Below are 22,529 nucleotides of genomic sequence, written 5' to 3' on the forward strand. Positions count from 1 at the left end.
TGGGTATAAGGGTAATGAGGCCTTGTGTTAAAGTTGGAGGAAGGGCACCTGTATCAATACTTTCACAAAGCACTTCTAGTAAGAAGGGAGCTAGCTCTTCTGAAAATATTTTATAGAATTCAGATGTAATACCATCCACTCCAGGAGATTTGTTATCTTTTTAAACTATTAATGGATTCCACTACTTCCTTGAGACAGATTGGACGGTCACAGAATACTTGGTCAGCTGTACTGATTGATTTAGTTTCAGTTAAGGCATCCATAAACGAAACAGCATCACTTTCACAGTATTGACTATTGTATAATTTTTTGTAAAATTGAGAACAATAATTTGCAATCTGTTTTGCATCATTGCAAACCAAATCGTTTATTTTCAGTTGATCAATAGTGTTGTTTTGAGCCTGCGATTTTTCTAAATATAAGAAATATGCAGAATTTTGTTCACCTTCCTCCAACCATTGTTTTCTAGATCTTACAAAGGCTCCTTTAATTGATTACCGTGGACCCCGACTTAAACAAGTTGAAAAACTTATTTGGGTGTTATCATTTAGTGGTCAATTGTACGGAATATGTACTGTACTGTGCAATCTACTAATAAAAGTCTCAATCAATCAATCCTTCTGCTTTCGATTGATACATTTTGTCTAATTTATTTTGGCTTTCTAAGAGACTTTCTTTTTCTACTGCTGACATATTATCTGGACATATAGAAGATAATGCAGTAATGATGGAAATCACATTTTCTTCCTCCGGACGCTTATTCTTAGCTAGATTACTGCAATATTTTCTAATACATTTACCTACCTCATATTTAAGGAGTTCTCAATTATTACAATAATTGTTTTGGGTTTTGGCTTTATTCCAAAAAAATTGTATTAGATCTTTAATCCTCATTTTAACTGCTTCATGACATAACACCGAACTATTGAGTTTCCAGTATGAGCTCTTTGAACGATTGTTCAACTGTACAGATTGTGAATCTGTATAGCCTTATGATCAGTCAAAGGAGTGGAGAGAATTTTAACAGTAACATTGTTTTGCAGTGAGTTAGACATTAACCACATGTCTATTCTAGATTTTCTTGAGTCTGACTTATTAGACCAGGTAAAGGATGTCTTATCAGGATTTTTATATCTCCAGGCATCAATTAAATCAAGCCTTTGCATTAGTAACTTAAAATTTGAGCTGACACTATTTTGAGAGCCCGGTGGCCATCTATCAAGTGAATTGTCAATGACAGTATTGAAGTCACCTCCTACAAGTATATAAGCATTTGGAAATTTGGCAAGCCAGGGTAGAATTGTATTTTCCACCTCATTAAATAAAATAGTAGTGTCAGGCATTAGTAACTTAAAATTTGAGCTGACACTATTTTGAGAGCCCGGTGGCCATCTATCAAGTGAATTGTCAATGACAATATTGAAGTCACCTCCTACAAGTATATAAGCATTTGGAAATTTGGCAAGCCAGTGTAGAATTGTATTTTCCACCTCATTAAATAAAATAGTAGTGTCAGGCACCGAGTTATATCCATAAATGTTAGCAACTATAAAGTTAGTTTTCTGAATCTCAAAAACCTGACAAATATAATGGCCATTTTTATTATAGTCATTACGATGCAATAAGACTCCTGTAATATTGTTTTTGAGTGTGCCAACTCCACCAGAACGCTGTGATGCATGAGAGCAATAAGTTAAGTTAAAGTACCAATGATCAGGGGCGCCGAAAAGGGGGGGTAAAGGAGACAGATTCTAGGGGCCCATGATGGAGGGGGGCCCAGAGAGGCCCCCAATGATGATGAAATTATAATACAGAAAAAATAATGGGGGCCCTGTAAAGATTCTTTTCAAAATCCCTAGCGGCGCCCCTGCCAATGATTGTCACACACACACTAGGTGTGGCGAAATTATTCTCTGCATTTGACCCATCACCCTCGATCAATCACCCCCTGGAGGTGAGGGGAGCAGTGGGCAGCAGCGGTGGCCGCGCCCGGAAGTCATTTTTGGTGATTTAACCCCCAATTCTAACCCTTGATGCTGAGTGCCAAGCAGGGAGGTAATGGGTCCCATTTTTATAGTCTTTGGTATGACTCGACCGGGGTTTGTACTCACAACCTACCAATCTCAGGGCAGGCACTCTAACCACTAGGCCACTGAGTATATGTCATTACCCCACTGAGATCTCCAAAACTTTACATCATCATTCATACTGTGTATTTCCTGTAAAAAACATAAATCTGTTTTACATTGTTTAACAAATAAAAATAAAGCTTTGCGCTTCAAGTTCTGCCTTAACCCCCTGGCGTTGAGAGAAACTATGGATAAAGACAAGGTTAAACAAAAATGAATTAGAATTAGAAAATGCTTTGAGTTAGAAACAAAGCAACTAGACGCTGCGGGAACAACATCATATTAATATTCAGAAAAGGTAAAAAAACTGGCTCGTGCGTAAGTTGTAACTCCAACCATCCATCCATCCACCTCTTTTGACAAAATAAAGACAAGATTAAGTTAATGTCTGAAAGGTGTATCTTCAGACTGGAAGAGGGATTTCTTTTTTCCCGATAAATGCCCGACCGCCTATAAAGTAGGCAATTTTCCCTGCCTTGCAAGCTTCATCCACCAGTGGTCATAACTTCATTCTTACTTCTCTGTCGACTTTACAGAGATCCTCGGCGAAGCGCAGCCCGTTGCCTCGCAGGTAAGAGGAATTCTTTGCAACGGCCCAGACTGCAGCTCTGTGCACCCGGGAGAAAAACTGCAGTAAAACACACCTGTTACCTTTCGACTTCTTCACTCCAACGCGGTGCACGGTGTCGATAACCTCCGGGAGCCGTTCAGCATCAGACGGCAGCAGAGCTTGGCAAACTCGGATAACCTCTTCACGTACATCTCTGTCCTCCACACGCTCGGCCACACCATGCAGTCTCAGGTTCCATCGTCTTGAATATCTCTCCATCTCAGTGATGTGTTCTTGAAGTACATTGATTAGCTTCTTGTACCCCTCCACAGCCAGTTCCAGCCCAGAAAATCTCCCCATAATCTCGCTTACTTGTTTGCAAACTTGTTCCACTTTAGCATTTCCGCTGGCAATTTGAATGGCATTGGCCTGGATCAACTTCCTCAGCTCGTCTGAGCGGGCGTTCAACTCGTCTGAGCGGGCGTTCAACTCGTCTGAGCGGGCGTTCAACTCGTCTGAGCGGGCGTTACTTAATGCAGATAGCATAGCAACAATGTCGCTGTTGCCCATTTCATCTTTACCTTTCTTAGTGGGAGGCTTCTCCGATGTTACTGGCAGGGAATTAAAAACTTCTTCATTCATGAGATGCATTTTCATGCTGTCCCCACTGATGAAATAGTCATGGCAGTTCTCAAATAGCAGGTTTGAAGCTGTAGTTGTAGCGTTATCCGCCATTTTCCTCGCCACACCTTTCCTTTTCGAGCGAGAAGACGTCGACACAGTTCAAAGGAGCAGCCGTCAAGGGAAATGAAACACAAAAATAAACTAAATACTATAGGGAAACTATTAAGTCTCTTTTCAATCATACACAAGCCGTTTTCGCAGGATTATATTCTTTTTTTAGATGCTGCTCCCGCAAGTAAGACCGTTCACGGCGCCATCTTGGATCTTCCCCCCCATGTAGTCGTAGTTGTTCTGTGTGAAACTCACCAACGTGACCTAATTTCCTTTATGTGACGAAAAGCATTGTGGGAACTATCAAACACCCGGTATCCAGGAATAAGAAGAAAGCATCACTGTTGTTTTAAACATACTATTACACAACACAATGGCGAGGAGGAGCTGTGTCATCAATTGTCATAGCCATTGTTGCGACCGCAAATGTAAGCAAATCAACAAAGGAAGAAGTATTTTTTGAATCAGTTTACAACATGGATGAGAAACAACATTTTCACAGGGGTATGTTTAAGTTATGAATTCCTCTCAGTAAATAGTGTGTGGTTCCACTTGCTTGGTGGAACAGATACAGTACTAGTTTTGGCTTGCAGCAAGTTCTACAACTTTGGCTACTTTAATGTTATGATTAGATGTTATTACATGTGTGACCGCTAGGGGGCAGTACTGGTTAGTAGTCAATTTACCGTGCCATATAACGTGGTAGAGCAAGACTGCATTGAGTCACATGCATAGACATCTTATAAGTAGACGCAGCATCGACCGCTACTGCCTACTGGCGCTGACGAGACGCAGGGCCGCCATCTTGGAGTGGTGATCCGCTCCACTCAGTGCAATACATTTGGCAGGAGCAATGAACTGTCAGCGCATTTAATTCATCTTACCTCACTGAATACCACTGATTTTCACGCGTTTTTTTGTCATACTTGTAGCTATGATAAAGGACACATGTTTTGGCATGTTTTATTATTCATAGTTTGCTTAACAGTAATAGAATATTCTTATATGCTATAAATGACCAGACGTCCGAGATCAAAACTGTGAATATAATCCCAGAGAAGGGGGAAAAAAACGGTCAGCTATTTTTAAGTTCAAGAAACAATATGATTAGGTTATATATACATGCGTATATCCTACATAAACAATGTATGTACATTAGATATCTATATATCTTAGGGACCTATAGACCAGGGTTGAGCAATTAATTTTTACCGGGGGCCGCATTAGCAACCAGAGCACTGCTGGAGGGCCACACGACAATATTTCAATTAAATTTTGCTCAAATTATTTTTGATATACCGTAAGATAAATAATAATAATAATAATATTTTCATTTAACCTAACTTATCTTTATACAAAAGCAGATGGCTTTTGATGGTTTTATTTTTAACACTTTCTTACACAACACTTCCTGATGTATAATACAATGCAAAAATTTCAATTTCTGTCACTTTATCCTGCATCCTCTTTGTTGTGAACGTAGCACAGCTGTAAGGTGATTGGCGAAGAAGGAGGAAGCGTTGCTGTTGCGGAAATGAGGAGTGAGGATAGACGTGCGTGTGGAAAGAACGAGATAAGTTGAGCTGTGTTAGTATAGGTTGCTCAATAAAAGTTTAAAAAGAGCATCAGACTTGGTGTGCACTTCTTCTGGACGCTACAATTGGTGTCAAAAGTGGGATAAAATGCCTCCCAGTTCGCATTGCCATCAAACCTGGGAGTCTTCATGTATCTTGTCTTCCATGTTTATATTGTATCTATACTAGGGTTGTATGGTATACCAGTATTAGTATAGTACCGCGATACTAATGAATCATATTCGGTACTATACCGCCTCAAAAATGGGTGGCTCTACACCAGTGGCGTGCCGTCACTAGAGGCAAGGGAGGCGGGGCCTCACCTGCCATCATGGAAAGAAAAACAATGCAAAAAGAATAAAAAAATTAATTAAATTGTTATATGTATCCAGTGATTATACTAAAGTTATTTTCCATTCAACTTCACCATTTTTAGATTATTTTTATTTTTATTTTCACATTTGCCGTTCAAATACTGAGAAGAGACGGTGCGGTGATCAGCAGCCAGTTGAGGCACGTCACTGACTTGTGCCTCAAAATGGATTGTGCACAATGACTCGGCTAACTGCTGAGCTGCTGTGCAGTGAGACTGTATTGCTATATGAATTATATCAGCTAACTAAACTATGGCATAGTTTAGTTAGCTGAGGTATATAATGTACAGTGTATTTTGTCAAAAACTGTATGTGTGTAATGTATTTCTTGTGCTGAGCATTCATAAATCTGCTGCAGAAGACGTACCGGTTGAGGCTCGCAGTAATTCGGCCTCCTGGTGGTAGAGGGCGGTAGTGATCCCAGAGATCATTCCTCGGCCGCAGAAGAAGAAAAAAAAAAAGTTTGCATTGCAAGCGTTTGTTAATTTCCTCTCGCCTGGACTTTTATTAAAAACATGGAGGGTTACATATGTAAAATAAAACTGTTTTCTAAACTGGACTTTCAATCGAAGCAGGAGGTAATAATTTAAGGTAGACCAACGCCGGAGCTAAAAGGTTTGCTTTTGACTTCGGGACAGAAGACCCGTTCTTTTCAAATGGCGTGGTACACACGCAAAGGCTGGCTTTGCGGATGTCCAGCAAGAAAGGTAAGACCATAATAATGTTTTTTTTTAATTAAATGTGCTTTTTTGTGTGCTACAGTTGTGTAAAGAATGCTGGTATGAGCTTTTAAATATAACCCGTTAACTGCTGCCAATCACATGGTGAATAAGATACTATTTAGGGTTCATATGTTTGTAAATCTGACTGTGATGATGCAGTGCTTCACCAGAAATTAACCTCACCGCACGCCACTGCTCTACACCTAACATCCACTGTTATGATACCAAGTAAAGAAGCGTATCTAGTCGATACTACTATGATTACATTGATATTTTTTAGCATCACAAAATCTTCTTCTGTTTTTTTTAAATTTATATTATGTATATAAACTTAGGAAATATGTCCCTAGACACATGAGGACTTTGAATATGACCAATGTATGATCCTGTAACTACTTGGTATCAGATTGATACCCAAATGTGTGGTATCATCCAAAACTAATGTAAAGCATCCAAACAACAGAAGAATAAGTGATTATTACATTTTAACAGAAGTGTAGACAGAACATGTTAAAAGAGAAAGTAAGCAGATATTAACAGTAAATGAACAAGTAGATTAATAATTAATTTTCTACCACCTGTCCTTAATAATTTTGATAAAATAATAGAACGGAAAATGACACAATATGTTACTGCATATGTCAGCAGCTAAATTGGTCCCCTTTATTTAGAAAAGTACCGAAAAGTATCAAAATACATTTTGCTAGCCAAAGGAAGAGTCTTGTATATTTATTAATAGTATTAATAATTATATGTAATATGTTCAGAATAAAATAATAATAATACACAATATATTAACAAATAAACAAAACAATAATATAATACTTATAGATGTATAAATAATCTATTTATAATCGAATTGTTGCCCCTGAATTGTAATTTTATTTGAATCATGAGGTGCCTAAAGATTCCTACCTCTAATGCTCACCAGTGACATGTGGTGACCTTTTACGCGAGGTGAGGCATAAATGTCACTTTGTATCCATCCATCCATTTTCTACTGTTTGTCCTTTTGTATGATCAGATATATTTTGTCTTAAAGTTCAGTTTTGAGAAAAAAATAGAATATACAGTAGAGGTATACTATAGACTGGTATGACTGTACCTACAAACTGTGAATGGATGGATCGATCGGAATATTGATAGTGGTAGAGACATTTCCTTAATATGACAAGACTGCCAGGAACGGTGAGACAATTAGACTTTTTTTTTTAAGGCCTTGACTCTGTCCTCCAGATTAAGTGCCATGAACAAAGGGCAACTGAGCTGGAGGACGCATTGATCATCGCATGGCTCTAAAAAACAAGCGCGTGTGCATTGACTTATTCCATCCCAGATTCTACGGTCGGATCGTCACTTAATTCACCATCACAGTTAAGGCTGAAACGACGCGTTGACGTAGTCGACGTCATCGGTTACGTAAATACGGCGACGCCGTTTTTGTGCGTCGACGCGTCGCATATTTACGTCACACTACCGTCATGGCGGAGCGCAAAGCAGATGGTGCGAGCGAGGGGGAAAAAATCACGCCAAAAGTCGTCAAAAGTGTGGGAGTATTTCAATACACGGCCTAATAATGTTGTTGTATGCACACTGTGTCGAGCGGAAATGGCCTATCATAGCAGCACAACGGCTATGAACGAACATTTGAAAAGAAAACCATCAACCATCAACTAGTCAATCGTCCGCGTGAGCATATGTTGTCATCATTACACAAAAACATGAATGTGTCATTTGTATCTGCTAGGGGTGTAACGGTACGTGATTGGTACACAGAAAGCGCTATCAGCCAATCAGCAGTGCATATTCAAAACGTTAGCAGCCATTTAGCAGTGCGTATTCAGAGCGCATGTAGTCAGCGCTTCAGCGTCGAGCAGAAAGGTGTTTAGCAGGTGAGCATCAGGCAGCGGACTCTCCCCAAATGATAATAAACACCTTCCAGTCAACTACTAGTAACATCACTATGAGCCCGTTGACCTTCTAGAAACTTAAACTGCAGCTCAGCTCACTCGCAGTCCTGGCTTGAGGTGAAGGCTAATTACCTCTCAGTTCCAGCCACATCGACCCCTTTTGAGCGCCTATTTTCAGCTGCTGGGAATATTGTAAACAAGAAAAGAACCAGAGCATGTAGACATGCTAACCTTTCTTCATTACAACTGTTAGTCACTCACTGGAATGAGTAGAATTGGTTATTGTGTACTGTGTTGGACTGGATGTTTATTTTGCACATTTTAAAAGCAATACTTAATGTTTACAGTGCTCCAGAATATTTAGATTGGCACTTTTTGTATTGGATGTTTATCTTTATTTTTGCACATTTTAGCAAATAAGCAATACTTTCACTTTTGTTGAAATGTTTACACTGTTGTTACAGAATATTTCGTTTTGCACTTTTTTGTATTGGATGTTTATCTTTATTTTTGCACATTTTAAAGCAAAATAAGCAATACTTTTACTTTTGAAATGCTTATACTATTGCAGAATATTAAGATTTGCCCTGGATTTTTACTTTTATATTTGCACATTAAAAAGCAAATAAGCTACTTTTAATTTTGTTAAATGTTAAAAGTTTTAAATGTATACATTGTTACAGAATATTTAGTCATGTTGTAGTCAATGTTGACTGAGTGGCCATACTTCTTTTTTTTTGTAAATAAAAGCCATGCCTTTTGAAAAAACTGGCCTATATTTATTTTTTCATCTTCATTTTAAATAAAATAAAAAAATCGGTAAAAGGAAACATAATCTATAGATTACCGTATTTTCCGCACCATAAGGCGCCCCGTGTTATTAGCCGCACGTTTAATGAACGGCATATTTCAAAACTTTGTTTACCTGTTAGCCGCCCCGTGCTATTAGCCGCACCTACGCTACGCTAAAGGGAATGTCAACAAAACAGTCAGATAGGTCAGTCAAACTTTATTAATATATTACAAACCAGCGTTCTAACAACTCTGTTCACTCCCAAAATGTAATGTGCAATCACAAAAATAGTAACACTCAAAATAGTGCAGAGCAATAGCAACATCAATAACTCAACGTTGCTCATACGTTAGTGTCACACAACACACAAAATAAACATTTAAAGCTCACTTTCTGAAGTTATTACTCATCTACAAATCCCTCGAATTATTCTTCTTCGGTGTGCTTCACTTGTTTTTTGACACCATCTGTGATGTGGACGCGCATGCAGTCGTAGATCAACAGGAACGGCGCTGCGTGAAAAAAGTCACCCGGTGTCTTCGCGTAAACGTCTATCAACCACTCGCTCATCTTTTCTTCATCCATCCGATCCCTTCGAGTTAGCTTTTATGATGACGCCGGCTGGAAAGTTCTCTTTTGGCAACGTCTTCCTTTTGAATATCACCGTGGGTGGAAGTTTCTGGCCGTTAGCATGGCAAGCTAGAACCACAGTAGGACGACTTCTCATTCCCTGTGGTGCGAATATTCACCGTACGTGCTCCCGTTGTATCCACAGTGCGGTTCACATGAATATCAAAAGCCAGTGGAACCTTGTACGCGTGTCTCTTAGTAGGAGACATTTTGTTGTCTTTACAGAAAAACAAATGAAATGAAATATCCGCGAGCTTCTTCTTCTCCGGGGGCGGGTGCTCACCTTGGCGGTTGCTTACAGTAGAAGAAGAAGCGCTTCCTCTTCTATGGGGGCGGTTGCTTACCGTAGAAGAAGAAGCGCTTCCTCTTTTACGGGGAAAAAAGATGGCGACTGTTTACCGTAGTTGCGAGACCTAAACCTTATGAAAATAAATATGAATATTAATCCATATATAAGGCGCACCGGGTTATTAGCCGCACTGTCTGCTTTTGACAAAAATTGTGGTTTTTAGGTGCGGCTTATGGTGCGGAAAATACGGTAATCGAAAAAATAATCTATAGATTAACCGATTAATCGAAAAAATAATATATAGATTAATCGATAGAAAAATAATCGTTAGCTGCAGCCTTAATCACAGTGTACTTTGGCTTGTAATATTGACGCCACAAATAAGCTTGTTCATGCCTTGGAACGCCCCACTATAAGGATGGACAACTTGCAGATACAGGGGAGGGATTTCAGAGACTGTACCTGTGAGGCCGAGTCTCTAAGTGATCTGGCCGCCAGTCCACCTCCAGGAATTTCTGGATAGACAGATGTACAAGAGACCGGTCTCCGTGGCGCTGGAGTCAAAGAACATACAATAACAGAAAGTGGTCTCCACAAGAACGGGGAACAGAAGACATAGCTGCTGCAACTATGGTGCGATATCCCTGGCACTGTGTACACTACAGAGACCTCCACCACAGCCTTTGCGTGCTCCGCCATAAGCCATTTTAACACCAAACACAAACCTGTTCATCAGTCACCCTTCTGCTATGAAACCTGAGAACAACGTGGACCTGGCAAAATTATTTATCATGTGAAATTTTTTGTGGCGCTCTTGGCAATTTGAAAAATGTTCAAAACCGGCAGTGTGAATGAGCCCTTCCTATAATCATGTGAGGTCACGTTTATGATCTTGTGTTGTCATTGAGTTTTTTCCTCTTGTTACCAGTATATGATACATGTTTCTGCTTCGCGGTCCAGTTAGTCCAAGTTGACCCTTTTTTCATGTCTTACGGGTGATGAAAAGAACACTCTGTCATGACTTGGTCTATGGCGTGGTTTGCTCTCCCGTGGTGCAAAAGAATTGGAACGGACGTGGCGTGCAGGTAAAGACATAGTTTAATTATTACTATAAACTCAAACAAAAGGTACAAACAAAAGGCGCTCACAGAGGAGGTAAAAAACTTGACTAGGAAAACAAAGGGGCGCGCACAATGGCGGAGAACTATGAACATTAAACAAACAAAAACTTACGTGACAAGAGATGAAACAAGAACTAACGTGACAAGGAACTGTGGACATGGCATGAATGGGTGTTGTCGCCAGGACGAACAACAGAAACAGAAAAGCCTATATAGTGACATGAAAAGTGAAAACAGGTGCGTGACTAACTGTGAACAGGTGCATGACATGACTGTGAAAACGTGAGACAGGTGTGTGTGAGTCCAAACGTGGAACAGGTGAAACTAATGGTTGCTATGGTGACAAACAAAACCAGGAAGTGAAACCAGGAACTAAGGAAGTGTCCAAAAAACAAAACAGCACATGGCCAAACAAAAACATGAACACAGACATGACAGAACCCCCCCCTTACGGACAGATCCCAGATGTCCAAAAACAAAAAAACAGGATCAAGAGTCATGGGAGGGGGGGAGGGGGACATGGCGGTGGGTCGCCAGACCAGGTGTCCCCGAATCCACCGGGGCAGAGTCAGGTGGCGGCGGCGGGTAGACCGCCGCTGAACCTGACGAGGTGGGCGACCTGGGAATGGCCACATTCGTGGCAGACGAGGAGGTCGGCGCACCTGGCGTGGCGGACGCCCATGGAATGGCCACATCCTTGGCCGACGAGGAGGTGGGCGCGTTGTCGTGGCAGGCGGCGAAGCTTGGCGTGGTGCGTCAGGCGGCGAAGCTTGGCGTGGCGGGTCTTGACGAGGGTCTTGGTCTTGGCGTGGGTCTTGGTCTTGGTCTTGGCGAGGGTCTTGGACTTGGCGTGGTTGGTCTTGGTCTTGGACTTGGCGTGGTTGGTCTTGGTCTTGGACTTGGCGTGGTTGGTCTTGGCGTGGCGGTGCTTGGACTTGGTCTTGGTCACTTGGCGGGTCTTGGTCTTGGTCACTTGGCGGGTCTTGGTCTTGGTCACTTGGCGGGTCTTGGTCACTTGGCTGGTCTTGGTCACTTGGCTGGTCTTGGTCACTTGGCGGTTCTTGGTCTTCGTCACTTGGCGGTTCTTGGTCACTTGGCGGTTCTTGGTCTTGGTCACTTGGCGGGTCTTGGTCACTTGGCTGGTCTTGGTCACTTGGCGGTTCTTGGTCTTCGTCACTTGGCGGTTCTTGGTCACTTGGCGGTTCTTGGTCTTGGTCACTTGGCGGGTCTTGGTCTTGGCTTTGGTCTTGGCGTGGGGCAGCCACGGGCGGCACTTGGCGGCGTGGGGCAGCCACGCGCGGCACTTGGCGGCGTGGGGCAGCCACGGGCGGCACTTGGCGGCGTGGGGCAGCCACGGGTGGCACTTGGCGGCGTGGGGCAGCCACGGGCGGCACTTGGCGGCGTGGGGCAGCCACGGGCGGCACTTGGCGGCGTGGGGCAGCCACGGGCGGCACTTGGCGGCGTGGGGCAGCCACGGGCGGCACTTGGCGGCGTGGGGCTGCGACTGGCGGCACTTGGCGGCGTGGGGCTGCGACTGGCGGCACTTGGCGGCGTGGGGCTGCGACTGGCGGCACTTGGCGGCGTGGGGCTGCGACTGGCGGCACTTGGCGGCGTGGGGCTGCGACTGGCGGCGCTTGGCGTGGAGCAGGTACTGGCGGCGCTTGGCGTGGAGCAGGTACTGGTGGCGCTTGGCGTGGAGCAGGTACTGGTGGCGCTTGGCGTGGAGCAGGTACTGGTGGCGCTTGGCGTGGAGCAGGTACTGGTGGCGCTTGGCGTGGAGCTGGGCGTGGAGCAGGTGGATCTTGGCATGGTCGAAAAACTGGTGGTGGCGGCCGTGCTGGTGGCTGTGGCTTGGCAGGTCGAAAGACAGGTGGTGGGGGTCGTGCTGGAGGCTGTGTCTTGGCGTGACGAAAGACTGGTGGTGGGGGTCGTGCTGGTGGCTGTGGCTTGGCAGGTCGAAAGACAGGTGGTTGTGGTCGTGCTGGAGGCTGTGGCTTGGCGTGACGATGCTGAGCCACCCCACCTGAACAATTCCCAGCCCTAGCCCCCCCCTCAAGGAGCGGATACCAGACGCGCTCCCCGCGGTCTGGAACCGTCTTTTGGGGTGGGCGGAGGGGGTTCAGGAGGAGGGCAGAATCCTCCCCTCTAAATTGTCCAAAATGTCTTTCTCTCCCCCCCACCTGGGCTTTTGTGGGTGAAAAAAAAAAGTCTGATTTGGGCGTGGCATGAGTCCTGGGGGGCGGGGCATGGAATTTGGGTGGCTTGGATTGAACCGGTAAAGAATTTGGGAAAACAATCTCCAGGTCTGTGGAGTGCTCCTTGAGCTGCCAGGCTGGCTGATTTCCATTTCCGCCCGGAGGGGGAAGAGCCTGCAGGAGCGCAGCGTGCTGTCCGCTCACCTTCCCTGACGTCCTCGGTCTGGAGCGCCGCTTCCGGGACAGGGATGACGTGCCAACGTCCCCGGGCCAAAGGGAGCTGATCGGCACCAGTTTGCCGGTCGGACCCCACATGAGATCCCTGCGCTCCATGGGGGAATGGCGGAGTGTCTCGGCTTCCATGGCGCGCAGGACCTCCCACGTTCCTTTGTCAAAATTGTCCAAATTTTTTGCGGGAGAGCTCTTATGCTGGCGACATCTGTCATGACTTGGTCTATGGCGTGGTTTGCTCTCCCGTGGTGCAAAAGAATTGGAACGGACGTGGCGTGCAGGTAAAGACATAGTTTAATTATTACTATAAACTCAAACAAAAGGTACAAACAAAAGGCGCTCACAGAGGAGGTAAAAAACTTGACTAGGAAAACAAAGGGGCGCGCACAATGGCGGAGAACTATGAACATTAAACAAACAAAAACTTACGTGACAAGAGATGAAACAAGAACTAACGTGACAAGGAACTGTGGACATGGCATGAATGGGTGTTGTCGCCAGGACGAACAACAGAAACAGAAAAGCCTATATAGTGACATGAAAAGTGAAAACAGGTGCGTGACTAACTGTGAACAGGTGCATGACATGACTGTGAAAACGTGAGACAGGTGTGTGTGAGTCCAAACGTGGAACAGGTGAAACTAATGGTTGCTATGGTGACAAACAAAACCAGGAAGTGAAACCAGGAACTAAGGAAGTGTCCAAAAAACAAAACAGCACATGGCCAAACAAAAACATGAACACAGACATGACACACTCGAGTTAATGACAAAGAGTTAGTGTGTGCTATGTATCCATAATATGACCACAGGATAAATTTGTCTTGTAGATTGTCATTGTTAACCTATTAGCCATCTGGTTGTCGTCATTCATATGCGTGAATGAGAGCTTGTTGATTATCATTTGCATATTGCAGTCAGCTAATGTTATAACCACAGCTGTTGATTGTTTAGCTTTGGCAGAAAGCCCATGACATCACCATTCTGTAGTTTATTGTATTGCCAGTAGATGGCGAATTTGTATTGCTTTCATTTATGTGTCAGAGCTGAAAGCAGTACAGCTGGTTTTGTGACATGTAAATCTTTATTTTGGTTATGCAAATCACAAGTTGTAAACATATGTATATTTTGGTTTGTTTGTTTGTTACAGAACTAGATGCTAGGTGTACTGTATGTGTTTGATGAACATCAGCTGGATTAAAGCCACTAAATGACATTTTAGAGTTCTACAGTGACCCACACACCGTCTTGTGTAAAGTGAGCCCCTTAAACAAACTAGTGCCAGCTATTGCCTCTCGAATAGGTAAATGGGTATTTTTTAAAATTTGCTTTTATTGCTAAAATCTCACTTACCGTAAATCCAAATAAAGCATACCAACTGTTATGATGATTTTTATTATTTTGACCCTTAAAATGCCATTTATTTGGAAAATTATACATTTTAGTTTTACGGAAACACCCAACAAGTTATTTTCCACATAATACATGTTGGTAGGCGGGAATGTTTGGTAAAAGATCAGAAATAGATATATGACAGATTAGTAATAACCTGTGTTGTTAGTTACTGAAAACCAGTAACTAGTTACAGTTACTAGTTACTTTATTTAAAAAGTAACTCAGTTACTAACTCAGTTAGTTACACCAAAAAGTAATGCGTTACTGTGAAAAGTAACTATTTAGTTACTTTTTTCTTCTTTTTTTTTTTTTTAAAGCTCCCATTAATTGATTGATTGAGACTTTTATTAGTAGGTTGCACAGTGAAGTACATATTCCGTACAATTGACCACTAAATGGTAACACCCGAATACGTTTTTCAACTTGTTTAAGTCGGGGTTCACTTAAATTGATTCATGATACAGATATATACTATCAGATAGGCTCCAGCGCCCCCCGCGACCCCGAAGGGAATAAGCGGTAGAAATGGATGGATGGCATAATACAGTCATCACACAAGATAATCACATTAAATTATTTACATTATTTACAATCCGGGGTGAGGAGGGAGGGGGGGTTTGGTTGTTATCATCAGACATCAACAATTGAGAACAATAAAAAGGAAGTCTAAAAAATAAATTAAAAAAATTACTTCAGAAAGTAGTAGTGTTGCTGTGTTTAGTAAAAAGAGTACTGTGCAGTGACGTGCGGTCACTAGAGGCAGGGGAGGCGGGGCCTCACGTGACATCATGGAAAGAAAAAAAATGTAAAAAGGAAAAAAAATAATTAAATTGTTATGTGTTCAGTGATTATACTATAAAGTTATGTTCCATTTAACTTCACCAGTTTTAGATTATTTTTATTTAAAATCACTGAATTTTCACATTTGCCGTTCAAATACTGAGAAGAGACAATGCTGTGATCAGCAGCCAGTTGAGGCCCTTGTGCCTCACCATGGATTGCGGACTCGGCTAACTGCTGGCTTGCTGTGCAGTGAGACCGTATTGCTATATGAACTATATTATACATTTCCATAGTTTAGTTAGCTGAGGTATATAATGTACAGTGTATTTTGTCAACAACTGTATGTGTGTAAAGTATTTCTTGTGCTGAGCGATCATAAAACTGCTGCGAAGACTAGGGATGATACTCGAAACCGGTTTTCTCGGTTGTTCGATAAGGAAAGAACCGAGTCCTCGGACTCGAATCCCTTTTTGAGAACCGGTACCCGTTATCGAGACCACTATAGTAAAGAAAAGAGTTATTAATAAATAAAAAACAAAACTTTTTTTTTAATTTTTTTTATTTTTTAAATTAAATCTACATAGAAAAAACACAAGATACACTTTCAATCAGTGCATCAACCCAAACACCCCCCCCCCCCCCCCCCCCCCCATGCACACTCATCCACACCCACTCACACAAAAGGGGTTATTTCTTTCTGCTACCAATATTCTGGTTCCCACAACATAGACAACACATCTGCAAGGGACACAGTCCCTGAAGCACACATGATTGTATAGGCTGCTGGTCCACTAACATTTTCATTAATTACTATGTTTTATGTCATTATTTTTACATTGTTTTACTTTCTTTTTTTATCCAAGAAAATGTTTTTTATTTATTTATCTTATTTTATTTTATTTTTTAAAAAAGGGCCTTATCTTCAACAGACCAGGTTGTCAATGAAATTAGATTTGTTTAAAGGGTTTTTTAAACCAGGCCCAGTCCAGATAATGTCCAAGTCGGACTCAGCAACACACACCTTCATTCATGTACACAGAAAAAAATTAGGGAACACAACAGATTGCATATAATTTATAAACAAAATTACATTTTCAAAATAAGCATTTATGTACAGTCCAGATTATGTCCAGGTCACTCAAATTAGGGAACACAACAACAGATATCATATAATCTATAAACATAATTATACTTTCAAAATAAGCCTTTGAGGACTTCTCATCTTTTTTTTAATGTTTTTTGGCATCATTATCGTTTTCAACCATGTAACTTTCTAAAGTTAGAAATTACTGAATAAATGTTTTAAAGAAAGTAATACTAAGTGAATATCTGTTTTTGGCCTTAAAAATAAACATTTTACCGAGTACTATAATTAAATTGACTAAATCATGATTGTCAATGAACTCTCCTAAAATAACAGAAACCACATTAAGCTTCATAAACAAACCAATCCTTAAACACATTTTTTCAACTTCCACCCAAAACAAAGACACAATATGACAATACCAAAACAAATGCAGGGTGGATTCAGGCTCCTGACAACAAAATCGGCAATCATCTGACTCTGTCATATTCCATAATTTTAACATTTTCCCTGTGGGTAAGAAGTTATAAATAATTTTAATTTGAAAATAACGATTTTGCATATCGATAGTGGTTTTATAGATTAGTTTGAATATGGCATTCCATGGCAACGGGCAGTCAAAAAAGTCCTCCCATTTTCTATTTGTGTTGTATGAGGCAGCCTTCAAAGATTTCTTTATTAAATAAAAATTTTATATTTTTCTATTTATTTTAGTTCCTTTTTGCCAACTAGAATTTCTTATTAGAGGTTTACAAACTAACAATTTAGTAGTTCCATAATTAATTATTTGTTTCCATCTTTTCCCAATTACTCCAGTTAGTTGATAAAATGAAAAGCTTGAGCAAGCATCACCATACATAGCTCTAAATTCATCATACTTCATCATTTTACCATTCTCATTGATAATATCATTGACAAAAATGATTCCTCTTTCAAACACATTTTTCCAAAAGAAAGGCTTTCCATCTATTACAATATTAGAGTTCATCCATATTAACTGCTGCAAAATATCGTCTCTTTTTTCTGGCACATAAAATTGAAAACACCACTATGAGTGGATTGTTTCCTTTATGAACCCCGCCATGTTTCCCAGCAGACTCTCTGGGAGGGGATCCCTTGTAAAAAAGGATACCATTTCTTTTGATACAGTACATGTTTTTTGTCCAACATGACATTTGTGTACCACTAAATGTTTAAATACATCTTTGGAACAATTGATGCTTTTAAAGACAGACACATAGCTTCGAGGTTGAGAAGTTCCGGCCCCCATATTCATACTCCTTGTACAAAACCTTTCTTTTAATCTTTTCTGGTTTGCCGTTCCAGACAAAATCGAAGACCCTCCGCTCATAAATCTTAAAAAAGTTTTGTGATGGAGCTGGTAATGACAAAAACAAATAAATAAATTGAGGAATAATTAACGAGTTGGCAATAGACATTTTACCATACAAGGTTAGGGATTTCCTTTTCCATAGTTGCATAATTTTGTCCAGCTTTCTTAGTCGATTATCATAATTTACTGAGCCTAGATCTTCCAGATTTTCTGGGACAACAACACCAAGTATGTTAACTGGTCCATCTGTCCACAAAACAGGCACTTTGCATTCCATTCGAAAGGACGTTCCCTTTAGATTTCCGATCCTTAACATTTTACATTTATCCTAATTAAGCTTAAGGCCAGATTGCTGTGAAAATATGTCCAAAAGATTAAGAAGGTTCCGCAAACAATGAGGAACAATCTTATCTTTGTGAATCAGCCTTTTCTGACATGAACTTCATCAAGAACAAACACAGAACACGCCTCACTGATGCACATCTGCAAGACTCACTCAGAGTTGCAGTGTCAAGTTACACACCAGAGTACAACACACTAGTTAACAGCATGCAATGCCAGGCTTCCCACTAACTGACAAAGAAACAGATAACAGATTTGGTGTCCAGTTCAAAGTGTGACATGATTTACAAATTTGAGAGTTTACTTTTGTATTTTACATGAGTTATTATTTGTACAAACATGGTGCAAAGTAATTCATGATTTGTTAAAAAAAAATGTTAGTGGCTAGCTAGTTAAAATGGGATATTGTGATTTCACAAGACTGTCTTGGAAGTGATCATTTGAAAATGTTCAATTTGAAAAATGTGCACTTAGAGAAAATATAAAAATAAAGTGTTGCATATTGATATTTATCTGTTTCTATATATATTTATTGTGAGAAATCATTAAGATGATCAGTGTTTCCACAAAGATAAATATCATTAATTATTAATAATAACAGAGTTAAAGGTAAATTGAGCAAATTGGCTACTTCTGGGAATTTATTTAAGTGTGTATCTAACTGGTAGCCCTTCGCAGTAATCAGTACCCAAGAAGTAGCCCTTGGTTTCAAAAAGGTTGGTGACCCCTGCTCTAGCTCATAACATTTTTCCCCCATAAAGAAATAATGTTAACTCAATAAAGTGTATTTCTTTTTTCAGCTTTAACTTTTCATTTTTTAGCATTGTAACCACATTTGCATACAACTTTTCTCTTCATAGAATTTTCTTTCAATAAAGAAATAAAGTGCAAAAATGTCAAAGCATCATAACAAACAGTTATGTCAAATAGCAGCAGAAGTGCACTTTTTGGAGAGCTGTATTATTTTCAGTATTGTGCCCAAGGGACTGATTTTATTTAACACTATATTATTATTTATACACCTGTAGTGATCACAGAGACAGGTTGTTTTTGTGTTACTGTATATATTTGTTTTTCTGAAAAAATCCCACTTAATATACTTTGGGTAACAACAGTCAATATTTATTTATTTTATTTTATTTTTTTAGGTGGGTAACAGTCAATATTTATTTATTTATTAGATTTTATTTTTTTCTTATATAATAAAAGTGAGCTTTTGTTAAACCAAATATTGTGTTTTTTTCCCATATACAACAACCTATCTGGACTCGATAAGAGAATCGATAAGGAATCGGTTCGATAAGAGGATTCGATAATAGGCTCGAACTCGATAATTCCTTATCAAACATCATCCCTAGCGAAGACGCACTGTGGGAGGCTCGCAGTAACCCCGCCTCCTTGTGCCGGCCAATGCACCCCGCCACAGAACCCCCGACGGGAGCGCCACACCAACCAAAGCCCACACCAAACCCTCCACATGCAAGACCGAATCCACCCAAAAAAAGTAACTTAACAAGAAGCCAAAAAGTGCAAAAACAACAATGCTCGCGCGGCGCGCCGGAGGAGCCGTGAACAGGGACACAACATTAGGTACACCTGCAGACTGCAGCACGGATTTCATATTTCATTCATTCACAATTCTTCCAACACGAACACCACTGTTCCCGCACTTATAAGCAAAGGTAAGACCATAATAATGTTTTTTTTTATTAAATGTGCTTTTTTGTGTGCTACAGTTTGTATGTGTAAAGTGTAAAGTTAAGTTAAAGTACCAATGATTGTCTCACACACACTAGGTGTGGTGAAATTTGTCCTCTGCATTTGACCCATCCCCTTGTTCACCCCCTGGGAGGTGAGGGGAGCAGTGGGCAGCAGCGGCTCCGCGCCCGGGAATAATTTTTGGTGATTTAACCCCCAATTCCAACCCTTGATGCTGAGTGCCAATTAAGCAGCTAGGGAAGAATGCTGGTATGAGCTTTTAAACATAACCCGTTAACTGCTGCCAATCAAATGGTGAATAAGATACTCTTTAGGGTTCATATGTTTGTAAATCTGACTGTGATGAAGTCCGTGCTTCACCAGTCATTAACTTCACCGCACGTCACTGGTACTGTGTAGTGGTTAGTTCAGATGAACATATAAAGAAAAAACGTATTGAAGTGATTGATTAATTTCGTACTCTAGTTGTATAAAAAAGAGAAAAACACTGGACAGTGCCCGAGGTTTGAACCCCGTCGAAAAGGAGAGCTGCATCGTTGTACTTAGTCAAGTGCGAAGTAACCACTGAGCTAGACCAGTGTCAGAGTTGCATGTCATTATTTCCCTTTTTGTAGACAACTCTAGCAGTGTCTCCAAAATGTGTTTTTGAATAGTAATTGGGGACATGGAATGCAGAGTACGTCAACTCAAGTTCTTTACAAAGTAGACCAGATAATACAATATATTTTGGGACATGATATAGTCGTAGTTGCGTCACAACACTAACATGACATAATTTCCGCTATGTAACGCAAAGCATTCTGGGAATTATCAACACAGGATATCCAGGAAGCGAGGAGTTGCTGTGTCATCAATTGTCATAGTTGATGTCGCGACTGCAAATGTTAACAAAGGAATACGTGTTTTAATCGTTTTCCTAAATGGAGGAGAAACAACATTTTTACAAAGGTAAGTTGTGAATTACTCTAAGTAAATGTTGTGTGGTTGCAGCAAGTTACTCAACTGTTGTTACACAACGTTTGTTATTTAACCAAATTAGTTAACTAATATATTAGGGTTTCATATTTGTTTAAGACTGTTTAGCAGAGGAGAAACGGGCTTCAGCTCTATTCCAGCTTGACACTACGTTAACAACGTATGCCTTGTACGTAACGAATGCGTCACAAACGTTTACGTCATTTCCGTAAACAATTGATATTTCTTTGGTACATTTCTTGATATATTAGTATGGAACACTGGTTTGGACTAAGTCTCTATGAGTTTGACAGTAACGTAATTTAACCCTTTTTCACGCATATTTCCCCATCCAGTACTCTATATTTTTTATGGTAATAAACTTTGGTCCTCGCGGCTTGCCGTGACTGACTGATGTGACCAATCCCAACAGTCGTTTGAGCTGGAATCTAACCAATCATGAAAGCCACCAAGAAATATAAACCAATCAGAATCACCGTAAGGCGGGTCTTGCCTGATTTTTGGCCAGCCCTCGGCGGCCGAGACTGTCATTGCTACGACCCGTGAGCGTGTCGATTCTTTATGAAAACAAATAAATAAATAAAACAACTTGAATCTTTAGGCGATAAGGTGTAATCTAATTTGTGACTGGATCGAGATGGAAGGAGATAGTTGCGGGATATCATCAAGTACTACTAAATTGCCAAGAGAAGGAAAATATTTGGATGGATATTTGGAGATGTATATAAAAAAAGATGATAATATTTTACAAATTCTGCAAACTGTAGCGGATGTACGACATCACAGACATGGCTATGCAATTATTAAATAATATAAGTTTAAAGCATTATCAGATAGAAAACAAGACTGAGGTAAATTACTCAGAATATGTAAAAATATATACCAATGTATACAAATATATACATAATAAAGTAGGAGCTTCAGCAGTTATGTGTCATACTTGATCATTTCGCGATATTGCCATATTTTTGCTGAAAGGATTTAGTAGAGAACATTGACGATAAAGTTCGGAACTTTTGGTCGCTGATAAAAAAAAGCCTTGCCTGTACCGGAAGTAGCGTGACGTCACAAGTAGAAAGGCTCCTCACATTTCCCCATTGTTTACACCAGCAGCTAGAGCGATTCGGACCAAGAAAGCGACGAATACCCCATTAATTTGAGCCAGGATGAAAGATTCGTGGATGAGGAACGTGAGAGTGAAGGACTAGAGTGCAGTGCAGGACGCATCTTTTTTCGCTCTGACCGTAACTTAGGTACAAGCTGGCTCATTGGATTCCACACTCTCTCCTTTTTCTATTGTGGATCACGGATTTGTATTTTAAACCACCTCGGATACTGTATCCTCTTGAAAATGAGAGTCGAGAACGCGAAATCGAAATCGACATTCACAGTGACTTATATCTCCACGACAATACATCGGCGAAGCTCTTTAGCTACGGAGCTAACGTGATAGCATCGGGCTTAAATGCAGATAGAAACAGAAGAAATAAACCCCTGACTGGAAGGATAGACAGAAAATCAACAATACTATTAAACCATGGACCTGTAAATACACGATTAATGCTTTCCAGCTTGGCGAAGCTTAACAATGCTGTTGCTAACGACGCCATTGAAGCTAACTTTGCAACAGGACCTCACTGAGCTAT

Source organism: Entelurus aequoreus, linkage group LG13 (assembly GCF_033978785.1).
Source record: "Entelurus aequoreus isolate RoL-2023_Sb linkage group LG13, RoL_Eaeq_v1.1, whole genome shotgun sequence".
NCBI classification, from domain to species: Eukaryota; Metazoa; Chordata; class Actinopteri; order Syngnathiformes; family Syngnathidae; genus Entelurus; species Entelurus aequoreus.